Source organism: Megalops cyprinoides, chromosome 2, assembly GCF_013368585.1.
Source record: "Megalops cyprinoides isolate fMegCyp1 chromosome 2, fMegCyp1.pri, whole genome shotgun sequence".
Classification (NCBI taxonomy): domain Eukaryota; kingdom Metazoa; phylum Chordata; class Actinopteri; order Elopiformes; family Megalopidae; genus Megalops; species Megalops cyprinoides.
This window is the reverse complement of record NC_050584.1, coordinates 16,439,510-16,446,380: the sequence shown is the minus strand read 5'-3', so window position 1 is coordinate 16,446,380 and position 6,871 is coordinate 16,439,510.

Sequence of the window (6,871 nt, the reverse complement as noted above, 5' to 3'; positions counted from 1 at the left end):
ATCTGAATTTTCCCATGATAGCTACAATCTCACAAAAGAGTAAAAATAGTGCAGTTTATGAACTGTTGTATCTTAAATTAGACGTTTGAGATGGGTAATTGGATGTTATGCATTTACATGCATTGTACCATAAATAGGCTTAATAATTTACAGTAACATACTGTCAATTCTGGGGTGTCTGTCACGGTACTGTAGCACATTATAGCTGTTGTAATTTGGTAACCAGAGTTACATTTCAGCATGAGTTCTTTCTCTCTCAGATTTAATAGGGGGTATATATTAAGGGTTATAGACATTCGAGAACCTTGTCGAATTCTGTTACTGCCTTTTAAACGACTTTCATGTTTTTTGGAGGTTAGGGTACTTTTTAAATATTAATGGGTTAAAAACAAATGCATTGTTACAACACCTTTAATGTTTATGAAATACAAACACTGTGAAGGCCTGCATTGCAGTTATGGATTCATTAGTGGTGGCCTATTTATTGTTAGTGATGATAGTGAAGCACTCCTGTCAGCACCTATTGGTTTGTGTTTTTAAGATATTAGAATGTACATGTACCATGGAAGAGACATTTTGGCCCAATAAATACTTTCGTTTAGGATGAACTAATACATAGCCTAATTAAAAAAAAAGTACCATGTTTGCTTCACCATCAATATTTCCAATAATACTTGACATCGTAATACACTGATACCCCTCAAAAGCAGATCGAATTAAGTTTAAAATATAACCTCCACACGTTGTTAAATCAATATTTTTTCCCCAAGTATAGAAAGAACATGCTACAGGAGGAAGCAGGTGAACACTTATATTAACACTGTCGCTTGCAGACTGCTTTTTTATGTGTACAGACTTCCACCCTGTGGTCATAACGTTTACTGCAGATTGTTAGGATAAAGCAGTGTCGAGACACCCAAGCAGGCAAGTTTAGTACGACCAGGTTTTTAAAACCGATAGTTTAGACGTAACTACAACGCTGATTCGTAGGTAAAGAGTTAGAGCGATAAGTAAGAATCAATAAACTCTTAAGCAGGATGTAACTTACACCACATTTAAAAATCTTATTTACTTCAGTGCTCTACCTGAAACCAACTCCTTAGTGATTTGATTACAGTTTCATAGAAATATAGTATTGTTTGAGAAGCATATTATTTGGGGAAAAATACCCAACTAAGTGAATGAACTAGATTGTCAATGTGTGTGTGGTCCCTATGTTTGTGACTCAGTAAAATAAAACATCGATAACATGGTGGACGTGAGGACGGAAGATGTTTTATTACCAGCACAGTATAATTGAAGTTCGTTTAGTCGTGATCTTAGGCTACCACTAGGGTGTGCTGTGTGTCCAATCATGTTACATGCGCCTTTCATGAGAAGAATAACACATGCTGTGGCCGGTTTTTACAAATAGTTTGAGAGGGCAACACTTTGATTAAATAAGAAAACAGGATTATTAGTTATGTCCATTGGCTCTTATTTTGAATGACTTTATCCTTGCTGACTGTTGCAATAAGTTGTTTGCAAAAAGCTTGCCTCTTACCCTAATACTCAGATATCTTTAGTTCTGTCTCTGGCGTTGTTATACATAAGAACCAATACAACATTTGCGTAAGGATTGCCATAACGACTGTTTGTTAAACCCAAAACCTCTCTGCTCGGCAAGTCTCCCAGCCTCCCAAAGAGGCTACATTTCTTCAAGATATGATTACAGGCTTGTGTGAGGTGGGTGTATTTCTGTGGATCTTTAAGATATAAAAACAAAGAATAATCCAAAACAGTGATGCATGTTGATCAGTAAGTTACTACTACTAAACAGTGGTTACTCATTTTATTCAACAATTGTTCTCAAAGTATTTAACAGCACCTTTAGGAATGAACTCTGTTTGTTCTGCATGTACTGCATTTACTAAGGAATAAAACCGATTACATTTACAAAGTGTGCATTTGGTACATTTGTAGTGCTACCAATTAGACTGGAGAAAACACCTTTACTGTGCATATGCATGGCAATGCAATTTGTGTTAGATCAACTTACAGGAATAATAACATAAAAAAATTATTGGAGTAAAACTCATAGATTGCATTTGACAGTCATTTTTTCATTTAAACATTCAGTGCATTATGGAAAAAAAGTGCAAAAAATGTACAGTTCAATTTCCCTAGCTGAATAAAAAGGAAGGTTCAATTTAGTTCATTTTGATGGGAAATACTGTTCATACATCAGTGTCCTTCTACTTGTTTATAAGCCTAATGGCCAAGGGGATAAACAATCTGCATATCTGCAGCCTGACCTCCGTGAATTAACATACTGAGGAAACAACAGGAATGTAACGTGTTTCATATTTGCATACATTCAGGGAAAATGCGAGTGAAACTATGTCATTTTCTTGAAGATATGGTATCTCTTCCCAGAGCTCATACTTTCAAGCAGTGTGTAATATCTGCATTATTTGGAGCAAACATGGATGCTGCTCATAGGTCCAGATCATCCATGCTCAAGGGAATAAAGAGAATGAAAATAGAAGCACGTTCTGAAAAAATGCCATGCAATGCAAATAAGTATATCAACATTTATAGATGGTTGGAACAGGGAGATGCATCTCTTTTTTTCTTTTAATGAGTCCTTGATGACTCAGAAAGCCTGGAACAGTCAATTTTTTAAAGTTACATCAAGGGCTCTTTCTAGTGTCGGTCCACCTCTACTTTTGATCTGGTAATTTCCATTAGTGTACCTCCACTGTAAAAACCAGACATTAAGCTAATTATTAGTAATACAAAATCAGACCTTTGGTTCATTATGACAGTAGATGAAGTTTCTGAATAGAGCATTGTGGAACTCAATAGAGTGTAAGATGCAGAAATTATATACACAGAAAACTACAATGGTATGTTCATGTATCCCCTGCCTAGGTTTCATCAAAATCAAAATTTTACCTGACAAAGAGGCAAGTATGGAAAATGCGTCTCAATTAAGGCACATCAACCTTAAATGATGAGTGAGAGTGAGGGTATCATAATCCACTAGCTCCTAAGCCTGTAAAAGATAATGCTCCCAGACAGCATTGTTGGCAATGTACTGGTCTGCCAAAAATGAAAGCTTTTTCCCCTTACTTCTGTTTTGATGGATCTTGAGTGCGACACTCAGAGGCAGCATATCCCCAGCTTCTCAGCATCATAATTCATTGTGGGTCAGTCCACAGACCTGATTCTAAGAATTTTCTTTTTCGCGCTCTCTTGATAATATTTCATGTGTGTTTTCATTTGGGCTCATAAAAAGCTGGACATGATTCTTTGTGTGAAAGTTCTTACAAATGAGACCAATACTGTGGCAATAATAACAACAGTACCAATAATCTCGGTAATAATTTCTGAGTATATTTTAGTAGGAGAGGCACAGGTTGAGGTACACCATCAGATTCATGCAGCTTGAGATTGCCTGACTCTCAACCTTGATATCTCTTATGCTACTCTATTCACCTACTCATTTCATGTCTGTACTTTTCATGGAAATTAGTCAGACTACAGAGGCAAGTGAATACATATACACCACTATGGCTCCACCTCCTAAATCAGAAATGTTTCAACTGTGACAACATTCACGCATGCTGAAAGGCCAGGACCTGTGACCACTAACGTCGCACCGCGCGCTGCGGGCTGGCGTGTCGGCCCGCTGACTGAGCTGGCAGCTCCACTCAGGGGGGCTGGTGCAGGCCAGCCGGTGCAGCGCCACCACGTAGAGCTGCAAGCCCTGGCGCTGACAGGGGACAGCAGGTGCAGCTGTACAGGCCTGGGCCCCCAAGCACTGACCCTGCAGGTCTATCAATCTAGCTCTAATGGCCCTGGGAGAGTGTGAGCAGGGTTAATTAAGGAACCTCTGAGGCTCCCAGTATGCGCCTCAGGTGAAGAGGTGAGGCAGAGAATCTGCTGAGCTGGTGCGTTGGGGGAAGCAGCTGCCATTTTTACCCTGAAGCAGAACAGCATTAGAGTGGATAAATTATGGGGTCACTATTTCAGTAACGTGGTTTTGCATACGTGTGTGCGTGCGAGAGCACCTATGTGTGCCCGTGTTAAAACTTCACAGAATTCAGAATTCTGACAGATGTCTTTCTCCTTTTTGTTAATGATAAAAGTAGAACATTTTGTTAAACACATCTTTAATATGTTGAACACCTTTCGCCATATGTATACATGACATGTATTTCAAACAATGAAGTTTTGATCCATTTCATAATCGGATCAGAATGTCTTCTCACTTGTACAGCATTACTCTTTTTCACCAACAACAGGTCATAGACACATATAAACATGTTCAAATAAAAAAAAAAAATTAAAGCACCTTTCCGTTTCTTACTTAAGTTTGTGATGCACTAATATGAACATGTTGCTCAAAGTTGGCATGGAATTCCTCTGAATCAGCAGTTCTTCTTAACTAAATCTGAGAGAGTAAAAAGGAGGCGGATGTAGGTGGTGACCCGTTCAGACAGTGACTCTGCCGTGGAGTAGAGTCCTTTTATAAGGAAGAAATGATGAGCTGTGAAACACAAAGCCATATATGTAGTCTGAGACATTTGAGGTTTGTTGCTTGGTCTCAGCTGGAGGCCTGTAACTAAAGCTGTTTGACTTTGGCTATTCTTACAAGAATATCTCTCAAACAGCAGGTTCACAGTTACATACATGTATAAACTGTATATATAAAATGTATAAATGAAGTATCTATACATGTTTGTGTAGGCATATGTATGTGTATACATATACATGCATCTATGTCTCCCACAAGCTATAAGCTCTCACAGAAATTTAAGCAATGCTGCAATATCTGTGTATAAATTCTAGCCCTAGACATCCTTCTTGTTCACCTTTATAGATTTCATCATACTTGTGAGAGTTTGTGAGTCTGTTATTTTGTCAACTGTCTTGCAATTCTCAGAAGAGATCTGGTGAAATATAATGCAATTTTAGTTTAAATGCTCAAAAAATACATTTATTTTTTAATCTTTGGGAGGAAGGGACACTATTTTGTTCCCATGTCCTCCTGCTTCCTTGCCAAAAATACCATCTTGAAAAATGGCAAACAGAAGCAGAACATATTTAAGAAGCGGTGTACTCAAATTACAATCTTGGTTTGTATGGTGTGTCCTCCATAAGCCACTCAACAGAATTCCACACAGGCAAATCATCCAATTTCCACAATGCAGCCATGTGTAATGGGGAAATAATCAGGTGGGAGAGGTCAGTTCATTTTGGTCAGAATCACAAAAAAAGCTGGAGTGAAGAAGAGAACAGAGGGAGGTGGGAGACCAGAAGGAGTAAAACTCAAGCTATTTCAAATCAATAGAGCACTACAAAGCTTAAAGGGGCATGACACAGAGCACAGTAAATAAGCATGCCATGGTCAGATTTCTTGATATATGCAAACACAAAAGTTTCTCAGTCAAAAATGCCCCCAACCCCCAAGTTGTGTGGTGTGTCTTTCACCAGTCGAATCAGAAAACTGAGTGAGAAGAGAGCCTATTGAGGACCCCTGGTACACACACTCTCTATGCCGAACTATGCAGGTACTAAATAACATTATGCCTGAAACAGCTTTGCAGGCACTAGGAAAGGAATCAACATTTTTAGAATCTTCATTTTCAAATGCAATAACAATACTTCATCATTAAATCGTACAACCCCTACGATCATACTTTTATCATTTTACTTACTGTTTTGCTCAGTGCGCCAGCAACATCATAGTTTGTAATATTAAAAGAACAGATTTTTTTTTTTTTTGTGGTTAGACAACTGCCACACAACCATATGTCTCTGTAAAGCATGAATATGAGAGAACTTTATTGATGTAAGTGAATTGGTTTTGAAACATTTACATATACCACAGTCACCTTGAGCTTAACAATCTTTTATGAATACATCTATCATATTATGTAGACCAAGGTCAAAATGTCCCTCATGAACAAAAAGACTGACACATCAGATCATCAGTTACTGCAATGTTATGTGCTGTAACGCTTGCCCCCACCCCCCCATACCTTCACTTCAGCTTGGTAGAACACCTGGGCCTTTTTATTTCTCTTCCAGACTTGTGTATTCAGACCACATTCAACCAGATGCAAAGCTCTTAGATATTCTGCTGCGAGATGCCATGTCAGGACTCAAGGCATTATTATTTGTCATAAATCAGGAGGAGGAGGAGGACACCTCTAGTTTGGCACATCTCTCTTGCCACTGATGAGAGACAGACTCTCTCCTGACTGTGGAGCTGGCAGACCCTGCTTCAATCGCAGTGACTGCCATTCCGTGGATCACCTGGACAGCTGTTTATTATCAGAAAAAATCTGCTTCCCCAGGGAGGTGGTGTGCCACTTTTAAACCTCTTTCATGTTAGCTGCATACCATGTGAGAAAGGGAATATTGGCATCACATGAGCAAATATTGCTATGACAGGAGAAAATAACTTATATGGAATAAAATCATTGAAGAACATCTGCATAATCTGGACTCTGCATTTTAGTAAGTCAGAATCAGGGGAACGTTCACACTTGCTTTGTCTACATAAGCTATATGGATAGTGATAGCGCTATATGGGATTGTGACATGTATGAGATGCATTTGTACTTCAACAGTGATAAAAAGAGTACCTGACTAAAATCATTTCCAAATGATGCGTGAAGACAGGAAGACAATCTTGTCTTCCAAGTCTTCCGTAACAGCCACACAGGCTTTTTGAATGTCCAGGAATGTGAGTATTCTGATGTTCTTTTCGATTCCTTGGAACTGTTTATTTTTCCTGTATGAAAATTGGGCCAGAAGAAAGTATATAGGCAAAGATGTTATCAGTAATACCAACAGAGGGCGCTGAGCTGTACACCTG